General features: G+C 38.7%; 1 protein-coding gene and 1 pseudogene across 2 annotated transcripts in view; one reads left to right on the top strand and one right to left on the bottom strand.

Moving 5' to 3' along the window:
* LOC309493633 (uncharacterized protein) overlaps window positions 1-13577 on the top strand; it is a 454994-nt gene that overhangs the window by 341535 nt on the left and 99882 nt on the right. The gene's annotated exons all lie outside the window — the stretch shown is intronic.
* LOC309493756 (baculoviral IAP repeat-containing protein 2-like) lies at window positions 4885-6050 on the bottom strand (annotated as a pseudogene). Its single transcript has one exon. The product of its transcript is annotated as a baculoviral IAP repeat-containing protein 2-like (transcript).

Here is a 13577-nt window from a genome sequence, read left to right on the forward strand (position 1 = left end):
ATAAAGCCCTAAACGGCTTAGCTCCAGTCTATTTAACGGATCTTCTATCGCCCTATAATCCATCGCGCTCTTTAAGATCACTAAATTCAAGGCTTTTGGTCATACCTAGGATATCCAGAACCACCAAAGGAGGGAGAGCATTTTCACATTTGGCTCCAATACTCTGGAATAGTCTTCCTGATACTGTTCGTTGCTCAGACTCGCTCTCCCAGTTTAAAACTAGATTAAAGTCGCATCTCTTCAGCTAGGCATTCATATAATCCTACAGTTCAAACTACAATCCGGCCTCTAGCTCATAAATGCCAGAGGAGAACTGGCCCCCGACTGAGCCTGGGTTCTCCCAAGGTTTTTTTTTTTTCTCCATTAGGTCACCTGATGGAGTTTTAGGACACCATTAGGTCACTTGATGGAGTTTTTCGGTTCCTTGCCACTGTTGCCTTTGGCTTGCTCAGTTGGGGATATTTAATTTAATTTTATCAATCAATAAATTCCTCTTGAAACAAACTTTGTTGTATTATTTTAATTTAATACTGTGAAGCTGCTTTGATACAATCTGTATTGTGAAAAGCGCTATACAAATAAACTTGACTTGACTTGACTTATTTTGTTATTATTACACAGTTATTTTGTGTGTGTCACTAAACAACATGGTAAAGCTAATGAATTACAGTTGATACGTGGTATTTTAAGGTGAAAGGAGGGAAAGGAATATTTAACATATAAAAATAAAAATATTTTAACCTATCGACAATTTCAATTGTTAGATAATTCATCTAACAATCAACAGTTATATGTGAAACAATTAGAGTTGGTGTAAATTTGCACATCCAAAAACTGTTGTTACTTGGATGATAAATATCTTCACTTTATGATAGAAAATTACGGACAGCGCCTTTGACCAATCCTCTACATATGGGGCACTTGCGCAGAGAAGGCGCACATTCTTTGCACACAACTAGGTGACCACAGGGGATGAAGACAATGTTCACTTCCTTATCCATGCAAACTTTGCATGTGCGCTCCTCTTGAAGTCTTGTTAACCCTCTGGGGTCTGAGCTGTTTTCTGGGCCCTGGAGGTGTTCTGACATGCTCTGACATTTGTGTTTTTTTCTGTTACTTGTGACATTTTCATGGCTAAAGTCTAATTACACTGTATTCAGCACAAACTCTGCTACAATAATATATCAGCAGCATGTATGTAAAAGTTTGTAGTTTTGAGATAATGACATTTATGCGTGGTTTGTGAAAATACAAAAAAAAATTCTCACTGAAATAAGGCCATGAAACCCATACTGATTATTTATTCACAAGACTTTTGAAAATTGTATGACGTAGCCTAGAATATTTGCTCCAAAACTATGTGAAAATCACCCTGACTGCTCATTCAGATAAGACAATATATTGATATATATATATATATATATATATATATATATATATATATATATATATATATATATATATATATATATTAAATTTCTAAGACGTGTTTTGTGTGAAAAAGCCATATGCGAAAAGGTGTGATCATCTCATGAATATATAAGCCTTCAACACCTGAGAAAGACAAAGACACTCCCCTAACTGCCCTGTTAGGAGCGATCAGGCCCTGTCATTCAGAGCAATCTTGCACAAAGAATGAGGAGATTTAAAAAAGAATGGCTTTTAGATTGTTTGGATTTATTTACAACACAACATAATCCAAAAATACACAACAAATGACAAAAGAGCACATTGAAAACAATGATCCAAAGACAGAGACATTTGTGCCATTCCTAAAAACATTGTACATACCTTTCATTTCCAAGGTGTTTGATTTTCACTTTACCATGTTCATATACAGAGACTCATGTGAATGTTGAAGTCAGCAGGACTCAGTTGCATCTGGTCCCTGAAAGAAAAAGAAAAAAAAGAAAAAACTGTGAACATACTGATATCAAGAGAAACTATAGGGCTGCACGATTTTGGGAATAGATTTTAGATTTTTCTGGTAAAAATTTATTTTTAAAATTCACAGAATACACACACACACACACACACACACACACGTTTCCAACAATATATAATGAACACCAGGTTTGTTGTGCCTTGTAGGCATAGGCTACGCAGTGCTGCATAAAATAATAATAACAATAAATTAAATCTTCCAAAAGATTTCAAGAACAACTACACTAGAGAAAAATATATTGATTATCATATGTTACTTCAAATGTTTCCATTCGTTGTGATGATATGAAATGAGTGCAGCGTTTATACGCCCACGTATAAATATAATTAATTATTATTCATAACGGATTATGATCAATAATTAATATTTTAATTATTTTTAATTATTTTCAGAATTTACTGTAGCAGAATCAATTGTATGATTAGTCTATCAGTTCATCCCATGAACAGAAAACATAAACAGTTATTTACTCTAGGAAATATAATTTCTTCCTGGTCAAGAAAGAATAATCCCCAGCTAACAATAAATTACGAAGTAAATTAAGGGTAAAAGCATAGGTAAATTAAATCGAAGTTCAAGACAATAAAATGTATAAGCAGATGACACAAGTAATCTCTTTGTTCAAATACAAACAATACTTTATTGATTATATACTAACACGTAAAACTAATATCTAACACAAACACACACACACATTCATACGAGTTGCAGAAGGAAAAAGAGTAAGGAAAGATTAAGTTTTAAGAGTGAGTTTAAGAGTGAGATGAAGAAATCCCAAGTTTATGCACTTATAAGACATGACCTGGAACGAACCATCAATCATTAATTTAACCCTTCTATCGTTTCTGAGACAGGTTATTAAATGTATATCAATACACCAGTTCAGCTCTTAGTCTGGAGGTATACTTGCTGGTCTTTGCTTTTGGGGATTCCCTTTTGTTGAGCGTCAAAGGGGGTTTCCCTCGTTCGTTCATCGGCTGGCCTCCTCGTGCTTGGATAAATGTCTGTGGCGTTGATGTCGGATGGTTGAAAAGTCTTTGAAGTTGAAAGCGTGCGTTGCAGCCATGAATCGTGGACCGAAACTTTGCAGCAAAACTTAACTTAAAACCGAGACTTTCAATCGGAAAAGAAGAATAACACAAAAGAAAGAAAGAAAATGAGATACGGAAAGGAGCTAGATGACTGGAAATGAATCTAACCCATCTGATCTTAATTTGGGTTGATCTGCTCGTCTGTTAACGTTACATGGTTACTATAACCATCGTCTGCCGTCTCCGTCTTTGTTCTGCATTTGTTGAGAGGTCTTCTGTATCAGAACATTTTGAACGAACTCTGAGCGTTAGAGAGCGTACAGTGAGCAGAGCCTAGAGAGAGAACTTTGTTTTGGGTCTAAGATTTTAAACTCAAAGTTTGTCCCCCCTCCTGAAGAGAGCGGACCAATTAGACACTGGCTTTGTTTGCAAAGTCATAAATCATGTCTTCCCTGGGGGTTCTCTATTTAAAAACCAGATGCAACAGTTTAGGCATGATTTCTAATTATCAGAATATGAAACATTTTACACAAATTTAATTCCAGTCATCTTGCTAGTTGTGTTCGTAAGATAGCATTGATATGAAACAGTACACACTTTCATTCATACTTCTAATAGTTATAACACATACATGAATTATATGGGATCAAAACATATTATCTTATTAAAATATGCATATAAGTGGTGGAAACCACACATGATTAGGTAGTTGCATGATTGTTTGATCCTGAGTCCATTGAAAATTGTTCTTGAATGATTTTATGTATAGTTATTGGTAAGAATCAGTTCTCTGGATTGACGAGAAAAAGAACTCTGTTTGTTCGTTCAGAGGTCCCAACGGGGAAGGGGTCAGGAATGTTGTGGGGGTTCGGTAACATCTGCTGGTATCGATCCGTCTTGCAAACTATCAAAGTTGACCAATAAAAGTCGTTGGTCCGCAGACTTCCTGGAGACTGTGAATGATTCATGACTCGGTTGGGTAATTTGAATCTGGAATGTGAAGACACTCGTGTGATGCCTTGGTCTCTGTCTTTCTCTTAACCAATCAGTAATTTGGCAACAAAGCTAGCCTTGACCAGTTATGTGTTAGTGCTGGGGGCTCTTGTAATTAGCCAGACCGGTCGGCGCCTGGATCCCGTGACAAGATGGATGAGGATACGAAGTCCTGACCAAATCTTTAACAGTAAACACAGGTCTAAATAGTATAATATTCACCATATATCTAGCAACAGTTCAACTGCAATGTGAAGTTTATGCAACAATACCATAAACTAATAAGTAAGAATTTCTTACCTTACATCTTTCTTGTCTTCAAATCGCATTCTTCTTCTTCTGGGGGTAAATCCAATGTAAGCTCAGACATGTCTTCCAAACTCGACGAAAAGCAGAGACTTGTGAAGTGTTTTGGTGTTTTGTGTTTGAGGTAACGAGGGCGTTCGCGTTGCATGTGGAGATTTGCATGTGAATCACTTTTGCGCGAGTGGGAGTGTCGAATTAAAAAGTAATTAGCAAGCGTTTGAGATACTGGACATCCTGTTGGTTTTATACAAATTACTTAAACAGAGAATATTTGTTTTCAGTTTGAATCCGATCATTTAAAAGTACACACTTAAATGTGTATAAAGGTATATGGCTCATAAATGTGTGAGGAGTATTCGCTGAGTTTTGTTTCAGTTTATAGACGTGCTCAAGAAAAAAACCGCGACGGAGAGGCAGAACGCACACCCTGTTTATTTTCTTTATTTTACAAAAGCACAATGTTTTGATTTGATTGTAAGTGGACACATACAAAAGTAGAAATATCACAGATTATTTTATTATATTTCTTTTTTCTGTATAACCATAAATGACGGAGTAATTTAAGTTTATGTTGCTGCTATGTGAAAAAAAATACAGCAAAACGCGTCGGCGCGTTTCTCGACCTCAGAGGGTTAACTGTTCCTCCTTAGGCAAGTCTGAAAGATCTTGACTCGGTGATGCAGCTTCATTTGTCTGGGCCATCAGTTCTCTCAGCAGGCAGACATCATTCTTCTTGATCCAGTTGCGGAAGACCTCTGCTGCTGCATTTTCTTTGGACAGGACTAACTCAATGAGCTGCCCTGTCTGCTGCTTGACTGTAGTGCAGTTACGAATAATGTCATACTCTTTCTGTGAGATGACGTTCTCCTCTAGAAGATGGTCCATTAAGCTCTGCACACTTTTTAGGCGCTGTGACACGGCAAGATGATGTTTCTTAAGAAAAGTAAAACCATCTGATGCCATTTCCTCAGCAAGAAGCTCTCGCTCCTCCTCTCTCTTCTCATCTTCTGCACTTAGTAAATCAGACATCAACTCTTGAACGGTTTTGTAATTTTCTCCACTTGCGAGAATTTTGCTTTGAACGGTTTGCTTCACCAGGCCACGCTCAAATCCCATCTCTAAAGCAGACTTCACCACAGGATTGTTCATCATCACTGCATCTTCTGAACAACAGGTGGATCAACAAATTCTCTTGAGTCGCTGTCTCCATTAGTCAATAGCTGTTCAAATAGTCTTGGAAATCTTGCTTGAATCTGATGAACAAAATCTTGGCCCTTTTCTTGCAACAGGTATTCACATCTTGGAAACCACTTGGCATGTTCTACCCATGGATCATCACCAGACTCCCAACATCTGAGTCCACCATCACAACAAAAGCACTTCACGTCATCATTACGACCAACATAGTAAAAACCAGCCTTAGCCAATTGGTCTGGTCGAACAGTTATTCTTGAGGGCCAGTTGACAAATGTGTGCAACCTTTCCTCACACTGTTTCATTGCCGAGTTAGATACATTGGAAAGGGAGCCGCCAGATAAAGGTACATTATCTGCACGGTCACCTTGAATGAAGCGGCAGTTGGGGTAATGCCTCTGGTGCTCTGATACTGCACGATCTCCCGGTTCCCAGTTGCTAAGCTGGCCTCCACAACTGAAGCAAGCCACTCTGTCGCCCTGGCCAAGGTAGTAGAAACCACTTTGGGTAAGCTCGGCTGGAGTTACTGTAGCAAGAGTCCAATTCTGAAAGGTGTCAAGGCGTTCCTGTTCCCGACGCATGCCAGGATTGTGTGACAAGCCGGAGGTCGCTAGAGATGCAAAGAAAGAGAAGAACAGGCAACGCAGAGATCACGATTTTACGCTCTAGAAAGGGTGTCAGCTATAACATTATCTTTTCCTCTAATGTGTTTGATTTCTAAATGGAAAGGTTGTAAAATGAGACTCCATCGCATAAGTCGTTGATTTCGATTTCTCATCCGATTAAAAAAAACCAAAGGGTTATGGTCCGTATAGATGATAATCGGTGCAGCAATTGACCCTAGATATACCTCAAAATGCTGTACAGCCAACACTAGGGCAAGAGCTTCCTTCTCAATAGTGGAATAAACCTGTTGATGCCGATTTAATTTCTTTGAAAAGTAACTTACAGGATGTTGAACCTGGTTCGAATCCTCCTGCAAGAGAACAGCGCCCGCACCGCAAGCACTCGCATCAATTGCAAGACTAAAAGACTTTTCAAAATTTGGAGCTGTCAAAACAGGGGCACATGCCAGCAAAGCTTTACAATTTTCAAAAGCCTGCTGACATGTCTCAGACCACCAAAAAGGCATTTTCGGACTCAATAAATCGGTGAGAGGTGAGACTACACTGGCAAAATTCTCGCAAAAGCTCCGATAATATCCCACCATGCCGAGAAATCGGCGCAATTCACGACGAGTGGTGGGAGCTGGAAAGTTACAAATGGCTTCAACCTTAGTCTCAATGGGCTTTACACAACCATTTCCCACTACCTTACCCAAATAGGTAACGGTTGCATTCGCGAACTCAGACTTGGCGAGATTAACGGTAAGATTAGCCTTTGCTAAACGAGAAAAGAGTTCTTTAATCTGGTTAAGATGCTCAAACCAGGAGGAACTATACAGCACGACGTCATCAAGATATGCCTCACATCCTGACATTCCATACAGTATACGGTTTACGAGTCGCTGGAACGTCGCGGGTGCATTTCGAACTCCGAAAGGCATCACCGTATACTGCAGGAAGGCATCAGGCGTAACGAAGGCAGATAATTCCTTCGCGCGACTAGTCAAGGGCACCTGCCAATACCCCTTTAAGAGGTCGAATTTACTGACGTAACGGGCAGAGCCAACATGATCGACGCAGTCATCAACTCGAGGTAAAGGAAAACAGTCCGGCTTTGTCACAGAGTTAAGTTTTCGATAATCTGTGCAGAATCGAAATGAGCCATCAGGTTTATTTACTAAAACACAAGGGGAACTCCACGAACTGAAACTAGATTCAGCCAGATTATGAGCAAGCAGATAGTTCACCTCTTGTTTCAGCAAATCTCTTTTAAAAGGATTGACTCGATAGGCGTTCTGTTTAACTGGACTCGAGGTTCCTACGTCGATATCATGTTCGATGACAGAAGTGCGACCGGGAACGTCAAGGAAAAGAGAGGGAAATGACATCACCAACTCAGTGACATCACTCCTCTCTTTCTCAGTCAAATAAGAAAGATGAGAGGACAGGTTAAGAAGAATCTCAGAGTTTTTAAATCGCCCGTCGACCTTTTCTCGAGAAAGGAAACTCTCATCCTCATCAGCATTCTCTATGAGGACAGAGGATCAGAACACTTCTTAGACCCGGCTGCAGAAAATAAAGGTTTAAGAGTGTCATCGCTCTGTTGAGCTCTAATTAAATCCTCTCGAGAGATCTGTAACAAAGAAGTTAGAGAACAGTCATCAACATCAGAGAGATCAACATTGGTTTTCTCAGGGGTGGACAGAACCTCAGACGTATCAGCAGATTCATTTTGCAGCACTGTTGAATCTTTCTGGTCAGAAGACAACGAAGGACAGGACTTCAGGTCTCTTTGCTCAAGACATTTAGACACATCAGATCCTGGCTTACCTGTATTAACAGTGTAAAAGAAAGTGTCATGCAGTGGAACTTGGTTTTCAGACAGGGGTTTAGCCATTGATCGAGTAACTGCACAAGCTGGAAACAAATCAGGAAATTCTCTACAATTATCAACATCAGATTTCCTCGGTATAGATGCTATTATGGGCGGAGCTGCCACATCACTCCGTCCCCAAACATTCCCACCAGCTAAATCATTTTCCAGAATAAATGTAATCCCAGGGACTGGAAGTGCAGAACGAACACCAACTACTACATCCCCAGATACAATGGCAGAGGAAAGATGGATTTGATGCAAAGGCACTTCAACAAACCCCATCTCAAAACCTCGCACCAATACATGAGTTCCAGTAGCAGTTTCAGAAGTTAAAGGCAAAATTCCTTCTAGAAGAAACGACTGCGCGGCTCCTGTATCTCGAAGAAGACGTACTGGCACCGTTTCGTTTGAACCAGGCAATGACACATTTCCCTCAGTGATAAAAGGTGTATAATCAACAGAAGAAGTTATACACTGATCAACAGATTTATCACTAGCACCAGATAAATGACAATCTTTCTTATCACGAGTATCAACAATGAATGGTGAAGTAGAAACTAAAGCAACAGGTTTCGACAATCCCTCTTTCTTCTTGAGAATAAGACAGTCAGATATTTTATGACCAGGCTTTTTACAATAAAAGCAAACCATGTCTCGTGAGAGTACAGGTTTAATAACATGTTCAGCAACTGTCGCCTTAATATTCCTACTCATCACAGGAGACTTCGTCTTAGGTTGAAAGCAAAACTTAGACTTACTCATATCGTTGGTTTTAAGATCGACTGAACTGAATGACCCAAGATGGGTTAACACAAATTCATCAGCCATGATAGCTGCTTCAGAAAGTGTATTCACCTTGTGTTCAGTGAGATGCGTAGCTACAGCATGAGGAACACAATGTTTAAACTCTTCTAAGAGCACTAATTCTCTTAACTGCTCTTTAGTTGTAACTTTCATTGAAGTGCACCAACGATCAAATAAGTTATCTTTTTCTCTTGCAAATTCAACATGAGTACATTCATCAACTTTACTCAAACTCCTACATTTTTGACGATATGCCTCAGGCACGAGTTCATATGCATGTAACACAGCAGATTTCACAACATCATACTCATCACTCTGTTCCAGTGAGAGTGCAGAATAAACTTCCTGAGCTTTACCTGTGAACACACACTGTAACAATAAAGTCCAAAAGCTTTTCGGCCATTTCATGGATAAAGCAACCCGTTCAAAGTGATAGAAATATTTGTCTACTTCTTTTTCAGAAAATGGCGGCACTAATCTCATATTTCTGTGAATATCAAACACAGGTTCTCCTGCATTCGCACGCGGTTGTAGAACAGGAGACACATTCGCTTGCGCTGTCTTTGCTGCTAATTCCAACTCCAACTTTTTTATCTGAAACGCTCTCTCTTCCCGTTCCCTCTCTAACTCAAGCTCCATTCTTCGCATAGCTAACTGATAATCTCTTTCTACCGCTCGCTCTTTCATAGCGCGATCGTCACGTTCAGCACGAATTTTCGCGGCATCTAAACACAATTGCTTCTCTTGCAAAGACAATTCTGGAAATTTTGTCTCACTTTCACTATAAACATCAGCAGGAGTAGACACAAACGATTCACTAGGAGTAATTAACTCAGTGCTTACCTCTATAACTCCTCTATCAACAAGTGATCGCTTCAAAGTAGTCACAATAGTTTCCTTCAATCTCTTTTCTTGAGAAGTAAGATCGACACTGAAGCGTTCGGCAATTTGCACTAACTGCTCCTTTGTACAACTCTCAAGCAATACTTCTGACGGACACGCAAAGAAATCTTCGACCACCGAAGACATTTTTTTCGTATATATATACGCACAATAACAAACGAAACTACTACACGTGAGACGCTGTTTACCCGAAATACAACTCCCATAAGCCACTACTTCAAAAAGGAACTACGTCACAGTTTTACGCAACCTATGCTCATTTACAAAAACTTCCGAAGACTTCCCACAAATCAAAACACAGTGTAAGCGCGAGAATAAACCGCACTATACACCCGAACACAATGATTTACCTTTACTTATTTTTGTTGAATGGATTTACCGTTTACAATATGAGAAAACTCCAGCTCCTAACTCAGAAAACACAAACTAAATCCTACCTGATCTTCAGAGATGTACCGGGCGACAATAAACGCTAAGCTCCGCGACAATCAGTCAGACTGAAGGCCCGGAAGCGTACCCCCTACAGAGAGTGAATCTCCACCCAGGATAACCTCCAAAAACAAGAAAGGCAAAATAACAAAACAAAACAACAAACAGTGCTCCGTCGGAAGGATTGTATTCACAATCCAGCTGGAAACACTCTAACTAACCAGAGTTCTCATTTATAAAAGGCAATCATTCACAAAAACATACACACATACAACCCATACTTACCAACGTTTCCTACCCCCATAGGATCGCGGACGAGACACCCAATTTAGGGGGGGGGGGGGGGGGGTAAACTCTGGATGAAGACATAAAATGTGACCACAGGGCGTGTCCACTCAAGCCTTTCTCTCTGCAGGACATCCCATGACTAGTGTCTAGTCATCCATGACAGAAAACATAATCTTATTAAAAAAATTAATGAACTCCTGAACAGATAGAAGGTCGACGTAAGGGGTATGTGCTTCCTCCCTCTATGATGCAGGAACCAATGCTAAGAACAAAATCGAATTTTATTCAACACTACAAAATGTCCTTTCTTCTGTTCTGTTCTGTACACAACGGGCAAATTAGTTGTATCATTTGAAAAATCACCACACATTTTTCAGAGACGCGATGTGCCTCTGTGGTCCGTGGCACAGCGCATCCAGGCATGGTATGGAAATGGTTGCCACCTCTGGAATACAGTAATTAAAATGCAGAAAACATTCCGCAACTCTTTACAAGGATCTCTGAAATGTTTTAATTATTAATTATTCTAAATATTATTATTATGTATACTATTATAATACTATTTTTATGAGCTCAGACATTAACACAACAGAAATGTTTGTAATTTTTTATTTTTTTATTTAATTTTATTTCAACATTATACTTTCGAGTATACATTGAAGTAGTGAAGAAAATGATAGACCGGCAAACCGGGGTTGTGTGTGAAGTCCTGAAATATTTATCAGGACAACAGCTCACCCCGCCCCCGCAAGAGGGGTTGTTGTCATCATGACACCGTAAACAGCTGTATAGGATTACATATAATGCCACATTGAATCAGAAGTAGCGTCATGGAGAAGTTATGCATATGCCACCGGAGAGATGTCTATAATTACACCAAAATATTTATATATAGCCTATAAATATACATATACATATATTTTTAAACATATGCATGGGTGAATTGTACGCCATAAGTTCTGTAACAAGCATGTAGAAAGTAGGATGTATTTCATTTTGCCTAGGCTTTAAGTTCATTTTACCAACTATTAAGATGTTAAAGTTCATACACTGTAAAAAAAATTCGTAATTTTAACAGTAAAAAACTGTAAAAAAGCAATGAAAAAAAAATGTAATTCCTTAACGGTATGTACCCTTACTATATACAGTGAAAAACTGTAATAGCTCTCACGGGACATTTCATGTAATTTTACATTAATATACTGTTAAATGTACGGATTTTGGAAGTACACTGTAAAAAAAAAACTTACCGTTGCATTTACCGTACCTTACCGTAAAAAATACGGTGGCAAATGTTTACTAATTTTACAAAGTTTTACATCATCGAACTAAAAATTACGGTGAAAAACTGGCAGCTGGTTGCCAGTACTTTACCGTAAAAAATTCTGTATAAATATTTATGTTTTACTGCATTGAACTAAAGTTTACGGTAAAAAACTGGCAGCTGGTTGCAAGCGATTTGCCGTAAAAAATATGGTAGTAATATTTTAGGTTTTACGGCAGTGATCTAAATATTACGGAAAAAAACTGGCAGCTGTGGTTGCCAGTACTTTACCGTAAAAAATGCGGTAGAATTTTTTTTGCTTTTACGGCACTGAACTAAAGTTTACGGTAAAAAACTAGCAGCTTGCAAGTGCTTTACCTTAAAAAAATACGGAAGTAATATTTTAGATTTTATGGCATTAAACATTGAACTGAACTTTTATAAAAAAAAAAAATAAAAAAAAAACCTGCCAGCTGTGGTTTCCTGTAATCTAATTATTGAGAATTACCAGAGGTTCAGACGTTGATGTTTTATTGAAAATAATAAAGTTTGAAGTTACCATTATGGAGATGAGTGTTTGCTTTAGTTGGGCTCTTGACCCTTTACTTTTTAACTTTAGATTTACTCTGACTGCCTTAACTGTGTGGTAACAGTTACACAAACAATAACACAAACGTTATGGCATGAAAATCAGAGAGAAAATGTGACCAGGTGATGATGGCAGGTTAATGATGACATAATCGTCATATTGTGGCCTGATTCACTGATCTCATAAAGAGTCTTATCTCTCACTTTATGAGCGAAGTGATAAAATTAATTATAATATTAAAAAAATATATTTCATATTATTGAGTACAATGTTGTTTTCATCAACGATGACGATAACGAAATTATTTCGTTGACGCACCTTTTTTTTATGACGATAACGCGACGATGACTAGCTAAAAATGGCTCTAAGGTGACTAAAACATGACGAGATGTTTTCGTTGACGAGACGAAACGGAACGAAAATGATTATAAGTCTGACGTTCACAATGCATGTCATTTCTGCCTAATTTACGTGAAATCTGTCTGTTTTGAGCTAAAAAAAAGTATCAGCAATGCTGCCGCTTCCTATCCTTGTTTTGGGTACGCCCACCACCCGGCTGCCGCCATGCCGCGCATCAGATTCCACACAACAACAACACACCTGCGGCTGCGGCTAGTCACTCGCCACACATCTTCGATATGAGGCGCCGGACTGGACAAAAGCGAAACGAACTGCGCGAGCGAGCGACAGTGCGCGAGAGAGACCGAAAGTGCGCGAGAGAGACCGAGTGTGTCTGCGCGCGAGAGAGACCGAGTGTGTCTGCGCGTGAGAGAGACCGAGTATGTCCGAGCATTAGTTTAGTGGGCTAATTGGTACAAAGTAATATATAATTATTATATAACTTAGATTATAACATAAATTATTATTTAACTAATTATATAATAAAGCCACAATTGCCAAAGTAAGAATGTTTTTATTCCTGGCTTTTTTTGAGTAAAACAGTGATTCCACTGTTAACCACTTTATCTGTGTGTAATGTTGTTGTAGCTCAAAGTTTTTTGCTGTTTAAACTGTAAACCATTCCTTTATTACTGTGATTACTGGTGAAAATAGCCAATGTGCTGAAATTTTAGAAGAGCATCAATTCATGGAAAAAATATAACTTGAAATATGGGGATAAAAGGTTTCTGCCCAATGCGACAATGAAGTAGCCTACAGCTTGGCAGCACTGCATCTCCATCAATGAGAAAGTCTAGTTTATTATGCAAAGGTTTTAAGGTTAACTGTTGTTTTATGAATTGCAACACTTGCTACAACCTGTCAAACCTAAGCCCATTTCCAATACTTTTTAACCTAAATTAATTTGTTAAAGACTACTTTTTTGTTTGTTTTTTACTAAAATTGACTAAA

Source organism: Leuciscus leuciscus (genome assembly GCF_965113295.1).
Source record: "Leuciscus leuciscus genome assembly, chromosome: 3".
NCBI lineage: Eukaryota > Metazoa > Chordata > Actinopteri > Cypriniformes > Leuciscidae > Leuciscus > Leuciscus leuciscus.